At 37.7% G+C, this 12,777-nt stretch overlaps 1 protein-coding gene across 2 annotated transcripts in view; it reads right to left on the reverse strand.

The window, feature by feature from the left end:
• The window catches only part of LOC131438211 (uncharacterized), a 290,745-nt gene extending 280,188 nt beyond the window's left edge, over positions 1-10,557 (reverse strand). For both annotated transcript variants that reach the window (XM_058608080.1, XM_058608079.1), the window contains exon 1: positions 9,236-10,557. The gene's annotated coding sequence lies outside the window, so the exon portion shown is untranslated. The remainder of the gene's footprint in view (positions 1-9,235) is intronic.
• Between the last annotated feature and the right edge of the window lie 2,220 nt (positions 10,558-12,777).

Consider the following 12,777-nt stretch of genomic DNA (forward strand, 5'->3'; position numbering starts at 1 on the left):
TGAATTAAAAAAAAAAGAGCCAGCTTAAGTAGCAAAAGGATGGAGAGGTAGAATAGTGCTGACTGATCGCGAAAGATTGGGGAGCACCCCTTGGCGATAGCAAATGGTAAAATAGAGTTTATCACTCGGACAGAATCTGCTCAAACGTCAACGGCTAGACTAGACTAGACTCCGAGATCGGAACGGTTAGGCATTAGAGATCATATTTTTCTCCGCCTGTCAGTTTGAGCTTAGGCATTGTTGAACAACTGGTTGGAAGAGGGAATGTAAAAAAAAAGATATTCTAGTGCCATTAGACCATTGTGTGTCGCTTGTAGGGAGTCGATTTTTTTTATCTCCCTCTTCATGCGTACAAATTGGCGATAGAGTGATGAGTAGATGGAAAGCTTCGTGATTCAACTCTCAATTAAGTTATTAGGATAATAAGTGCTGAGAACTTTCGTGCTTCTACAGAAGCAATCGGTATGCACAGCATTGAATCCGAAAACTGAAAACTCATGCAACACTTAATATGAATTGATTCTTGAATTTTTTTTCTGCCCGTAGACTTTTTATGGCGTTCCGATGAGTTCCGCATTCGAATGAGCTGAAAATTAGCTTGTGGATATCCGACATCTGGTTAGTGAAGCTTTGATTTGAGACCTTGTTGGTGAGTTTATATTTTTTACGTTTTACTTTTCGAGGTGCAAATGAAAATCTTTTTGAAATTGAAGACTAAAATACGTTTTTCAGACCCCTTCGGACGTCTGACGGCTCTTATCGTTTTGCAAATTATAGTTATTTTTAACAGGAAAGCTATCGACTCTTTGAAATAGTTGAGAGGAAAGGTACGCATAAAGAGGTTCTTAGATTTAGACAAAGCAATTTTAAACATATCAACTTTGTGGAGTTGAAACCCAGTTTTTGGAAATCTTTCTTTTATTTCAATGGGTTAGAATTGGTTCATCCATTTGTGAACTTTTTGTTCGCTAAGAAGTGTATCGAAAATAAGCTATCCACATACATTTGTGTTATATGTATTTGTGATGGTTTTTTTTTGCTCAGATCACAGCATGCTGTGCGTTTATCTGTCAGCTTTCGTTCATTTACTTGTTTGTTTGAAATTCTGCGTTTTCAAAATGTTGCGTATTGAAAAGGAAGTGGAAATTAAAGTTCTGGACACATGGCTAAGTGAGAAGGGTATCACTATGCGAAAATCGGCGAAGCGGTTTGGAATTCATCTTGCCAGTGTAAAAACCATCATTAATAAGTTTGGGGAACACTATTATTTGGATAAGCTACCAGGAAGAGGTAGAAAACCCGGTTCTTCCAACCCGAAAATGGACCAGAAAGAGGTATCTCTAATCATGAAGAACAAATCAATGTCAATACGTGATTTTGCCAAAACAGCAGGAACGAGTGTCGGAATGGTCCAGCGTATCAAGAGGCGAAATTACCTAAAGACCTACAAGAAGCAGAAAATCTCGGAAACAAAGTGTAAAACAGAAGAAGCAAGCAGCAACAAGGGCCCGGAAATTGCATTCGCGTCTTTTGCAGTGTCCGGATGCATGCGTTTTGATAGACGATAAGGCTTATGTAAAGACGGACTCAAAAACCCTTCCAGGTCCATAATACTTTACTGTGGATGTGAGTGATGCGGACAGGTAGATTCAAGTGGAGAAATTCGGTCGAAAGGTACTGGTATGGCAAGCAATATGTTCCTGTGGTTTAAAGTCAACCATTTTTCACACAACCGGAACTATAAATGCAGAAATCTATCGATCTGAGTGTCTCCAGAAGAGATTGCTGCCTTTACATAAGAAGCATAGTACACATTCACTGTTTTGGCCGGATTTAGCGTCGGGTCACTATGCCTAAACCACTCTCAATTGGCTTGCGGAAAAGGATATATATTTCGTTGAGGAAAATATCAATCCACCAAATTGCACTCAGCTTGGACTCATCAAACGTTACTGGGCAATCGTGAAGAGGGTCTTCAAGAAGGCTGGCAAGGCAGCTGGGAACATGCAGGAACTCAAAAAAATTTAGCCCCAAGCGTCCAAAAATGCGATGCAACACTTGTCCGGAACTTGATGGAGAGCGTTCGATCAAAAGTTCTAAAATTCGTGACGGAATAACTTAAATTTCATCCGGTTTTCATTATCCTCAAGTTTAACGTCGTACAAAAAACGATCAATTTTCAGTTTGAATGAAATATCGTTTTTATTATAATTTGAAAGAGAAATTTGTGGATAGCTTATTTTCGATACTATACTTACTCCTTACTTTTAGAGTTTCTTGAACCGAATGGAATTTTGATTGAGTTTGTTTTCATTGCGTATGTAATGTCGTATTCCTGCTACTTTTATGATCATATCCGTAAGTTTTGAGCTCAGACTTTCAAACAGATCATGCACAACTTTTTTTTAAATGCAAGTTTTGAATTTATTGTAAATTATTTCAAAATATGAAGAATACTGCACAAGCTGACCCAAAAATTTATGAGGCGGCCATAACCAGCAGACTCAGCAGAAAAATATTCTTCACATCATGGTTCTTCGTTCCGGATTATTATTTTTTACCGGATCAGGGTCATTTCGAAGTGTCCTTTTCTGCGAAATGACCCTTTCGGCGAAATTACCCTTTCGACGAAACGACTTTCGGCGAAATGACCTATTCGGCGAAATGGCATTCGGCGAAGCGACTTTCGGCGAAATGGCATTCGGCGAAATGGCATTCGGCGAAACGACTTTCGGTGAAATGACTCGCTCCTTTTTTACCTTGCGAGAGTATCATTTCATTTACTTTTTTCACTTCCACCAAAGATTTATAGATATTTCGGCACATAGCTATTAGTAACATTTTTGACAAGTAGCACAATTGTCATACACTAAAACCTCAATTTATACAACTTTTTTGTACGCGATCAAAAAAGGTTTTTGCGTAATGAAGGAATCTCAATTTATATAAATATACAAAACAATCTAACATACTTCAGGGAATTGAATATTGTGAAATGGATTGTGCAATTATGGATTGTTTAGTTGCAAAGAATCTAAATAAGATCGTGGACATCCATGAATTATCTGGAAAGCAAATTTTATATATAATCACTTTTATATGACTATTGAGTGCGGTATGTACTCGTAGTACTATTCACAGAAAATTGGAATACTGTGATAAGATCTGTAGAAGAACTTGCACACCCAAACCTTCTCGGACAAGGCCTTAAAGTCTATCAACGTAACCGATGCTCCATCCAAAAACTACCTGGAGTTCAGGCCTTAAGATCTAGCAGTGTAACAACGTGCATTAACGACCTTATCGTTCTCGGTCCTTATTCGTAATTCCAGATGTGATCAATAGGACAATCGTGATTGCTCTAGGCCATCCAAAACATAACCTGGAGTTGTAGCTCCAGGACTATGAGCAGCATTGAAAAACTATACATAGACTGCTGAATATTCGTGTAGATCTTAGGACCTGTTTTCACCGAAGTTCTTGGACGTCTGGTAACCTACCTGGAACAGCTATAAATAGACAAGTAAGCATTGTGTAGCTCTAAAAGTATGAACCACTAACATAAAAGGCATTAGCCGTTATAGTTCTTGCTATGACAGCATGTAATAAATCGATGTTTCCCTCATATTTATATGGTTTGTCATACATATTGAATGTATTGAGATGACATGTGACATAGGGGGAGTGGGGGGTCTTTGCTTCTGTGACAAAGGGGGGAGGGGGAGTAAAAAATCGTCAAAAAAAGTGTGACGTCTTTTATGGACAGCCCCTAAGGACAATACTCCAAGTAGTTCTTGGATGTTGGAGCATCTCTCAAGCGTTCAAATCCATAGTCCATAAATAAAATGAAATTTGAAAAAACTTTTATTACGCGAAAAATTTGAAATAACGCGATGTTTTATTTAATTTACGCACGCGGGGCTCGGCGCGTAAATTGAGGTTCCAGTGTAGTTACTTTCTTTTTACATGGCGATGTGAAAATTTTTGCAGAACTTTTATAACTGCTAGTGCAACATGAGCAAGCTAGTGATTTGCTGCATAATTGTTTTAGATGTAGAGCAATTCTAGGAATGAGTAGACGAAAAAGTGACAAAATCAGAATCGACCTTCTCCGATTTGGATGAACATGGCTTCAGTATGGCAAACCATAAGTTTTGAACCGATTGAGAGGTCACCACTGATTTTTAAATAGTGCGACTCATCACTGATTTTTAAATAGTGCGTATGTATTTTTTCATTTCACAAAAATTGCCTTTTTCAAATCGTTGTAACTCCGAAACCGTTAATTGTATAAAAATGGCGTCCAGGAAAAAGTTATAGAGAATCAATAGGGCACTCTACAAAAATATACACATACAATTTTCAAAAACTTAAAACCTTAAATATAATTAAGAATTATTCATGTGCATGTAATAATTGTAGATATAGCAAGTAAATAAACAATTCATGGAAATATAAAAATGGAGTTATAATTAAATATCCAAGTATCTCAAGAACAGCTACTTTTAGAAGAAAGGATATCATGAACAAATTTATTGCCTTTAACCGGTAGAATAAAATTCTACTGTTTAAATCATTATCTTTCAACGAGAACTTGATATTTCGAATTGTTTTAGCTGTAACTTCTTCATTTTTCAAAAGGCACGGATGGGATAGCCATCAATCTGTATGTTTTAATATCAGCTTTAAAATAAAAATTATCAAAAAACCATTCTTTTTTTTATTTAACTTTTTCGGATTATTTTGAAATTATTGAGAAAAAATATCAAAAAAAAATTTCTGTGTATATTTTTCTTAGAGTGCCCAATCGATTCCCTACAACTTCATTCTGAACGCCATTTTTGTACAATTAACGGTTTCCGAGTTACAACGATTTGAAAAAGGCAATTTTTGTGAAATGCCAAAATACATACGCCCTTTGACCTCTTAATCGGTTCAAAACTTTTGGTTTTCCATACTGAAGCCATGTGCAAAGTTTCATCTAAATCGGAGAAAGTCGAGTCTGATGATCTGCTAAGCATTTCTGGAATTGCTCTGTACACAAAGTTGTTCTACAATGATTATTTTCGGTAGAATTGTGATAAGTTGCACGATGTTTTTAATATGATCAAAAATCTTTCTGAACATAACTAACAAAAATAATAATTCTAATATAATTGTAGAACATTTTAAAATTTCGATAAGTTACATTTACTACTTGGGTCATAATTTTCTCAACCAGCCTCATGAATAGACGAATAAAATAATGTACGCTCAGCGGATTTGCTGAAGCATGTTTCTGAAAAAACTGGACTTAGTAAAAAAACAAGCAAAGAAGTTATTTTGAGAGGCTGTTGAACAACATGTCACACTGAAAAACGTGGAAGAACATAAACATAATAAGGAATGTATCGAAAAGTAGTTAGCAACATTGATTATTGAATAAAAAAGCGAAAAAAAAAACATATTTTGACATCAGTTTTCGATATATTGTAGAAAAATTACATTTTTATGTATTTCACTGATTATATTGAAGAAAATTCTAGTTTCTGTGAAACGCTCGCACTTTGGACTTGACATTCTTCATTAAATACTAGTTACTTTTGTGACTTTCCTGGTGGCAGCTGTCCAGTTTTTTTTTAACTCCTGCATGTTTTGGGGCACTGTACCTTCCTTCCGAAAGTGCCGCTTGACAATTGCCCAATATCATTCAATTGGCCGAAGATCCGGGCAGTTCGGTGGGTTGATGTCCTTTTCCACGAATTGTACATTATTTTTTGACAACCACTGTAGAACGGAGTTGGCGTAGTGGGCTGAAGCCAAATCCAGCCAGAAGAGAGAAGGAGCCTTATGCTTTCTGTACAGTGGCAGCATTCTCTTCAACAAACATTCTTCCTCGTACACCTTGGCGTTAATTGTGCCATTCGTGAAGAAAAACGACGACCGCAAACCACAGGTACAAATTGCTTGCCAGACCAACACCTTCTGCCCAAACTTTTCCATCGCCACCGTGGTGTCAGGTTAAATCTCAATAATACACAATATTTTAGCAATCACAGCTTGATTCATTCGCCAATTGGTGTCAAATCAACCGGATGACATTGTTATTTCTTTCACTCGCAAACACTCGTTCATAAGATACGAGTACACCAAAAAATGTGCTGAAACGCGAATCGTTCGTATAGAACTTAGGTATTATTCTTGATGCAAAGTTGAGCTTTAAAAACCACATCGATTACGTAATTTCCAAAGCTTTCAATTAATTAATTTGGACATCCATCATCGTAGTCTGCATTATCATCCTTTTTTGAGATTACTTTCCGCCAGAACAAATTATGGATTTAAGGAACCATTTACTAGTTTGTGCCGTTTATTCGATAGCTTGTCTGATGTTTTTGATTTCCATATATCTAACGATTGTTACTTATTTTGTTTTCGCTTGATGCCAAACCTAACCCAGTTTGCACTCGTAACTGCTGTTAAACCGTTTGTTTGAAGCCAGTTTCGAACCTAGTTTCAACGTTGTTGAACTGAAAATCGAGGCAGTTTCGAACCTGGTTTTTATATTAGGTTCGCTCAAACCCCCGTTGCTATGTGCGAAATCAACACAGTTTCGTGAAAAGTGTTTGTTTGATGAAACTACCCTGGGTCAGTTTCATTTTTCTCAAGCGAAAATGACATTAGTCACTATGTATGTTAGTTCCAAAATCCATGGTTTGTTAGTAATTTTATTGTCCTTGTAATGTTTACTTTAGTATTAATTATACATGTATCATTTGGATGTAACCTATCTGTTGGTACAAAAGATGAGGAAGTTTTATGCCTACTGGCAGAGGGAGAGGTTTAATTAATTCTCAACTCCAGCGGGCTTTTCCCGCTAAATAATAATAATATCATTTATCATTCTGATATTCGTTGATAACTGTCATTGCTATATCATTGTTAAACGATTGGAACCAATGTGATGTAGAATAAGCACAGAGTACAACGTTTTACCTTTTTTTATAAATATAAAAAATAGGTGTAGAACTCGCTCAAACTTTAGAAAATTTTTCCGAGGCCCGGAGGGCCGAATGTCATATACCAATCGATTCAGCTCGACGAACTGAGCAAATGTCCGTGTGTGTGTCTGTATGTGTGTTGTCAACTAAGAGGTCGAGATCTCAGAGATGGCTGGACCGATTTTGATCAAACTAGTCGCAAATGAAAGGTCTCCCCGTTACCCTGAACGGTTTTGAGATCGGATGTTTACTTTTTGAGTTATACGAAGTTTTATGTCAATTTTTTTAGTTTTTTGACAGTATCTGTCAAAATTGACCTTGAAAACAGAATATATTTTCAGACTTAGATTCCGCACGGTAATACCTACCTATCCAACAAGCCATAGATTGTTGAAATCCGTCCATTTTTAACGGAAATATCGAAATTTTTGTGTAAGCGACTTTTTCCCCTATTTCAGAAGTAGAAGTTTTGAGCGCTGTCTGGCAAAGAAATGCTTGGGTGCAACATAAAACACGATTTTTTATACTGTTACATACGTTTGTTTCTAAGTACCGAAGAGACTATGTACAGCATGATATTTTGTCTCGGACCGATTTTAGCACGGTTCGTTTTTGGCAACATAATCGTTCGAATATGGCATATGTAAACCAGATGATGGCAGAATTTTCGAGTTGAAAACAATTCCATAATCATATTGATTTAAACTATTTACAGCAATAAATGCTGGAAGAACATAACAACCATATACCATTCGAATCAGTTCGTCGAGATCAGCAAATGCGTGTGTGACAAATAATTTCACTCAATTTTCTCGGAGATGACTCAACTCAGATTCATATGAAAAGTCGTATACTCCCAAACATGGTTCCTGAATTATGTTTGGTTCCGACCTCTGGTTCCGGAATTACAGGATGATATGTGAAACGAAATTAAAACTGTGTAACTTATTTTTCTCGTAGATGGCTGAACCGATCTAGGATTCAAATGAAAAGTTTTAAGATCATCTTGTTTTTCAGTCAGATCCAACTTCCGGTTTCGGAGATACAGGGTGATTGGTATAAAAATGTCTATATCAAAAAAAAATAATCAGGTTTATCGGGTTACCAGATTTGGATAGTCGATAACGAAATAAAATTATTTCATTTTTGGTTGTATTCAGTTTTCGTTTCGGGAGGCACCCAAAAATTTAATCCGCACTACGATTCCTCATAGATGACTACATTGATTTTCAAACATTTTGAAACAAATGTAAATTAAACAGCTAATCAGGTGAATTTGTCTGACTTCGGCTACACCGATTTTCGAATTCTGGTTCCAGTATCGAATCGTTCTCTCAAAAAAAGCCAAATCGAATTTCAGAAACAAAAGTTCAAATTAAAATAAATCTAATTTTATAAAATTTTGACTTCCGATTCTGGAATTGTAGGATGATTAATTTTTAAAATTCAAAGCGATATAGAAGATGACAATTCCGAAAAGCTTTAAAGTGGGACTCAAAAATATTGCAACTTATTCGTCATATGGCCGTACTAATAGATTTGGGTTATGCTGGTTCCTGAATACCGGCTCTGGAAGTACCTTAAATTACCCTAAACTCTAAAGTGGAATTTACTTCGACATATCATGGAATGTTCAATTGATTGTCACACTTTTAGATTCAAATTCGATCCGATTTGCAGTATCGACATTACAGGGTAATGAGTGATTGGAATCTCAAATTGCCACTTAAAACGACGGACATTGGAATAATGTCATGAAAACTAAAACACCTAAGAATATGCGGATTGATAAAAAAAAGGAATCATCTTACTACTAGGTGGATTAAGGACGTTTTTCTTAAAATTATTGCTTCATCGAAATTCAAATATGAACATCGTGTTTATGATTGACACGATTCAGGTGGTTTACCTAGTACAAATGTCGATCCTATCTTCCCTTAATTTGTTCCCAGATGGCTCTTATTGAAGAAGCCATTTTGAAGTGCATCTATTTGAATATAATTAGGGTCGTTCAGGATCAGGTTGCGTGTTCGCGTGAATGAAAAATTGGAAGATCGAATGCCCTCTAGCTGACAAGTTGAATGTGGTTTTAATATATATGAGACAAATTTCACGTTGAAACCTCGCTTAAGTTTAAATTTCTACAAAGATTTGCTCCCCATTAGCTGGTGTCCCAGTTGACTTAAGCCACCGAGAGACAACAGAAGAAGAAGACGAAGACGAAAAAAATGGAAGCGGTTATTCGCTCAACTTACTTTTTAATTTCTCCGCTTTTAATTTTCTCTTCCTGCCACGGTTGGCTGTTGTATCTTTTTACGCGTCTGGTTTGCTTTCAATTCACCTACTCGTGTTTTTTTTTGTTGTTTCTTTCTTCCACGCCGGTCTTTCTCGCGGTTTCCCCTCTTATCGTTTTGGATTGTTGGCTGACTTCCGACTGGAGCTGCAGCGTTTTCGTCTCGCCGCCGTTGACCGAACGAGAACGATGATTGTGAAATACTTCTACTTTCCACTATGATACTATGGGGGAGCACACATACGCACACTGGCACACACTACCGAGAATAGCATAAGAAATTGTTCCGAAGATCAAACTTGTGACGGCCTTCGTCCCCCCAAGTGACTGCGGTTGTGGGGCTGAGATGTTTTCCCTATCAAGGTGTAAGGAAAAAAAAATAATGTATTTCAGGGGCTTCTTTCTTCTTTCTCTGAAATTCAAAGTGCACCAATCAACGCAAGTATTTCAGTGTATTTTTTCCGAATCCGACTCCAAGATACTTTCCACCGCTTCTGAAACTTCACTACCCGATCAACAATTTTGTGGACAGTGTAAACTGATAATTACCGCTTTTTTTTGCTTAAACATCAATCCAATCTCACAAATTTAAACCCACTTATTTCTCGATTATTTCCGCATGTAGGCGTTTGTATCACTTATTCGAAGCCACTTTCTCAATTCGAAACTGCGCTGTTCAGCATAAGACGTAACGACACACTTCAGAATTGCACTCAAATCCTCCTGTTTTGCTACTGCTACTGCTACTACTACTACTACTATTTTTCTACTAGACCGTTTCTTCGGCTTATTTCCAGTTTCCACGCGATCAAACTCTCGAGAAAGAGCAATGTACCGATCGATCCACTTGCTCCTGACGGGGACGCTTTTCTTGTACAAGCACGCTACAGCACGCGAAGATCACTCGATCGACTGATAAACACTTGCAGAAATTGCACTCCAGCTAGTCGCTTTTCTTCCTTCTTGTACGGGGAACCCACTTCCGCTTTTTAATTCACCAAAAGCACCGGATTCTAAACGACAGAGGAAATTATTCCTAAGAACGATTTTTTTTTAAACAACAAACTCGCATTCAAGTCTCTTTACCGTACCGCGGCTGACACAAACTAAGTGACTTTCTGTCTTGTCTACTCCCCGGTTGTTCACACACGATGCTTGACGGGCTGATGACTCGGTCTCTGATCCGGTCTCTGCCACTCGGCGTCGTCGACGTCGGCCAAAGACTTGCGCACAGGTAGAAGTTCAAAACTCGACTGCCACATAGCGGTAAAACGCGAATCCCCCGCGGTATATTGGTTTCGCTTTTGGTCTGCACCTCGGTTGGCCACCACCACCACCACGACTGGCTTACGAACGGATCGCGGTTAGCACCACGACATGCTAAGGACAAACGACAACAGAGCGCCGCGAACGGGGCACGAGAGCTTTTCACAGCCTACTGCATCAACAGTGTCTCTGGGAGATAGCTAGAGAAAAAAGCTCCAACATTTAGCCTTCCTATACGGAAGGGATGTATTCGGCGGGTGGAGACCAATTGTTACCGCTTAAAACGATACTAGGTCAGCTTCTTTAGTCTACTAGCATACCGAAGCTTGAAGTAATTGAATTTTATGTCTCGTGAAAATCAAAGCGCATTCGTTTCTTTCATCTCAGACCGAAACAAAAAAAATGCAATTACAATCATTAGAAATAGAAAATGCAAATAGTCACATTTCCATCAACATCAATTTGGTCGGCCTTCTGTAGGCTATCTTACTCGATTGTACACGGCAGTCTGCTACCGAAGTGAGGTCTCTCGCCGATTCATAAACAAGCGATGTTATCGGCTCTCTGTTTTGTTGTTTCCTTCAGCTACACAATTCGCCTCTCCGCAGCATAAAATGTTTCGTACCATTACTGCCAAAGCGACAACAACGTAAGCTTTCCGGTGTAGTATTTGTACAGCTCAGCTGGATTTGCTATAATTTTGGAGTGCTATAAAAACGAAACCCCACACCACCACAACGCAAGCAGAGTAGCTAAAGCAACAAACCAGAACATAATTGACAGTGCGTTTTAGCTCCGATATGCAACAAAGTCCGGAGCGGGTCAAGCTTGAACAAGAGTGGGAAATTAATACAAACAAACTGCATCGAATTCAACGGTTGAATTGGTGCAAAGAAGAATGATCTTCTGAAGCACGCTTCTCAAAAAACCGATTGTTTATGCACTGTTTCTACAAATTTAAGATACTACAGTCATTTAATATTTTCTTTAAGTGAACTTTTTGAATCGCGGACCGTTTTAGAACCTTAATCAAATTAATTAATTCTTTACTCGTAAAAAACATATTTAGCGCAAAAACACAACGGCTGCTCAAACAGTAACCATAGTATAGTTGATTTAGTAAAAGTGTGAAGAGCGTGTTGAACAAAATGTAGATTTTAACATTCATAAAAAGAATGAAACCTATGCAACACACATGTGGATTCAACAACTTAAGGATTGTTTACAGAAATTTCCAGCGAAAAAAAACGGCATAGAACTTTTCGCCTAATGCCCATGTAATCCAATTTCAATTATGCTGTAATACGAGAGCATAAGCGTCACGCTACCAACATGCGAACCCACACTACCCTTCCAGCACTGCATTTGGCACCGCCCAGGTCTCTCTCTCTCTCTCTGCACTGCCCAGAAGATCAAACAGACGACGGTTAGAAGTTTCGATCTACTGCCCCTGGAAAGAGCCACGTTCGGTTGGAGCAAGGAAGAAGTAGAAAGAACTTTTTCCACACGTTAAATACGTGAAACCACGGGAGGATATCGGCTGCATAGTCGTCGTCCCCCCAGAACCAGCGAAGAGAAGAAAACAAAACAAAAAAAAACGAACCCGAGAAAGAAGTCAAAAGATACTCAAGACCAAACTGGTTTTTCCCCCATCGGTCCGAGACCGGCTGGCAAAGGTTCCACCTTTATCGGCTTGGTTGTGTGCAAAGGGAAAATATGTGCTGCAACTTTTGCTCCCTTTTGTTTGATTAGTTAAGACATTGTCGCGTGTTATGATTTTTTGTCGAAACATTAAGCAGGAAAAAAGAAGAAAGAAGACAAAAGGCGAACAAGAAAAAATAAAGAAGAGAAAATATAGAAGAAACAAGAAAGAAGACAAAGAAGAAAGAAGAAAGAAGAAAGTAGAAAGGAAAAAGAAGAAAGAAGAAGGAAAAAAGAAGAAAGAAGAAAGAAAAAAGAAAAAAGAAGAAAAAAGAAAGAAGAAAGAGAAAAGAAGAAAGAAGAAAGAAGAAAGAAGAAAGAAGAAAGAAGAAAGAAGAAAGAAGAAAGAAGAAAGAAGAAAGAAGAAAGAAGAAAGAAGAAAGAAGAAAGAAGAAAGAAGAAAGAAGAAAGAAGAAAGAAGAAAGAAGAAAGAAGAAAGAAGAAAAAAGAAAGAAGAAAGAAGAAAGAAGAAAGAAGAAAGAAGAAAGAAGAAAGAAGAAAGAAGAAAGAAGAAAGAAGAAAGAAGAAAGAAGAAAG

This window comes from Malaya genurostris, chromosome 3 (genome assembly GCF_030247185.1).
Source record: "Malaya genurostris strain Urasoe2022 chromosome 3, Malgen_1.1, whole genome shotgun sequence".
Lineage (NCBI taxonomy): Eukaryota > Metazoa > Arthropoda > Insecta > Diptera > Culicidae > Malaya > Malaya genurostris.